The sequence below is a fragment of the Nicotiana sylvestris genome, chromosome 5 (genome assembly GCF_000393655.2).
Source record: "Nicotiana sylvestris chromosome 5, ASM39365v2, whole genome shotgun sequence".
In the NCBI taxonomy this organism is placed as follows: Eukaryota; Viridiplantae; Streptophyta; class Magnoliopsida; order Solanales; family Solanaceae; genus Nicotiana; species Nicotiana sylvestris.
In genome coordinates, this window is record NC_091061.1 from 165,796,403 (window position 1) to 165,799,091 (window position 2,689).

The window sequence follows — 2,689 nt, forward strand, 5'->3', positions numbered from 1 at the left end:
AAATGCAAATGCAATGTATTTTTGTATTTTCATGAATTAAATAAAATTAAACATGCACAGACAAATGCAAACAATTAACAAAATGCTACAAAAATCTACGAAATTGCAAATAATGGGGAAAATTTATTTTTCTTGAATTTATGGGATTAATTCACATAGGGAAAAAATCACGTGCTCACAATGTGAATCATCGATTTTGGTTTTCAGGTTATTCGAAATTGATTCGGAAGAATGGTTCTCAGCTAGAAACATTAAATTTGAAAGATTTGACCAAATTTTGACTTTTTAGAATTTGACCTCGGATTGGATTTATATTGGTTCCGTTAGCTCAGTTGGGTGATTTTGGACTTAGGAGCGCATCTGGATTGTGATTTGGAGGTCCCTAGTATAATTTGGCTTGAAATAGCGAAAGTTGGAATTTTGGAATGTTTGACCGGGAGTGAAATTTTTGACATCGGGGTTGGATTCTGATTCCGGAAGTTGGAGCATGTCCATAATATCAAATGTGACTTGTGTGCAAAATTTAAGGTCAATCGAACGTGATTTGATATGTTTCGGCATCGGTTGTGGAAGTTTGAAGTTTCAAGTTTATTGATTTCGAATTGAGGTGTGATTCATCGTTTCGATATTGTTATGTGTGTTTTGAGGCCTCAAGTAGGTCCGTTTTATGATATGAGACTTGTTGTTATGTTCAAACAGGATCCCAAGGGGCTCGGGTGAGTTTCGGATAGGTTTGGGTTGTGTTGCGCTCGTTTTTTATGTTTCGACGTCGTTTTTCAAGAATAAATGGTACTACATTAAGCAAATGAAATCCGATTTCTATTTTTATTTAAGCATTAGATCCGTATCGTAATTACGGAGCCATAGCAAAATGAATCATCAAATTGGACATCGTATGAGGATTTTATGATCATTTTCCTAAGAATTGGGTTGTCAAATTTTTCAGATTAATTCTGAAATTGCCACTGGATTCGTATTTAAAAATCTGCACTATTATCAAATATTGAAACCAACATATCTCCTTCAATATAAGGTCAAATGGAGCGATTTAAGAGCCTACCTTGACTAAAATTTTATAAGAATCCATTATAGGCATCAAAAGCGAGTTTCGGGATCGTTTGGCACGAGAAGCGAGACAGAATAACTGGTAGAAAAAATATATAAAATAAGGGTTTTATATTTGGTCATATTTTGAGTTGGGGAGCTCGGAATTTTGAGGTGATTTTCACCATATGTATTGGGTTTCGAGCCGTCCGGAGGTTGGAATGCGCGAGATGGCATTTTTGGAGCATTGCTTGGCTTACTTGGTATTGGAGTTGGCTTGTTTGAGGTAAGTAATGATTGTAAATCTAGCCCTGAGGGTATGAAACCTCGGATTTCATATCGTTTTACTATTTTGAGGTCACGCACATGCTAGGTGACTGGCGTATATGTGTGCACTATTGGAGATTGTGACTTGATCCGTCTTGTCGCAACTATAAGTTGCGTATTTGGTTGAAACTATATGATGCTTATGTGGTTTAGAAAGTGTTTCTGTAAATTGGACTGAATGCCATGTTTGGCCTTGTGCCAGAGCTGTTTGGACTATTAGGGGCCTTTTCCTTACTATTCTCTCACTGTTTTTTTTTATTGAAAATCTATACTTAGTCATGTTATACTTACTGATTTTATAACTCAGTCTTTATTACTCTGTTTTGATGCATATAAATGTTATTTTGGGCTGAGTACCCTGTTTTTACTGAGAGCTCGAGTGGCTTGAGAGGTTTATGACTGAATGAGGCCGAGGGCCTGATTTGTGAGGATATTTATGGGATTGGGCTGCATGCCGCAATATATTTTACTGTCTCATGATTGAGTGAGGTCGAGGCCCAGATTGATTTATGCCACGAGGTGACTTGTTATAGCACTTGGGCTGAAAGAGCGCATCCGGAGTCTGCACACCCCTAGTGACCGCAGGTACCTACTGAGTGATGTTTTTCCTGATGGGCTATATATGAGTGATGGTGAGGTATGCCCGAGGGGCTGTATATGAGTGACTGTGAGGCTTGCCCGAGGGGCTGTATATGAGTGATGTTTTACCCGAGGGGCTGTATATGAGTGATGTTTTTCCCGAGGGGTTGTTTATGATTCCATCATTTTACTCATTGTTGCATCAAGCCTCTGTTTGAGAACTGTTGAAAAATATCTTCAAATGATTTTACCGGATCTGAGTTTAAACGAAATGATTTGATTCAAACTCTGCTTTTAAAGCCTATTGTATTTTTAATAAGATTTCATGATATGAACTTTACGTGCTTTATTGCTCGTCACTATTGCTCAGCCTTTATTTACTTTGGTTACTTACTGAATTGGCATACTCACGTTACTCCCTGCATCTTGTGTGCAGATCCAGGCATTTATAGACTTGGTAGCGAGTGTTGATTGATTAGTTGCAGATCCATCAGAGTTAGCAAGGTAGCTGCCTCGTGATCTCAACCCTGCTTTCCTCCCTCTTATCTTCCTTTAGTTGTATTTAGTTACTTTCTAGACTATATTGGTCTTGATATTGTCAGATACATTATAGTAGATGCTCATGACTAGTGACACCCTGATATCGGGCTTTTCTTTTCCGCACTTTTGTTTTGATTTGAACTCTTTATGAAGGTTTTATGTTAAGTGGCTTGGAATTTTCTTAAAAATTGATAATATC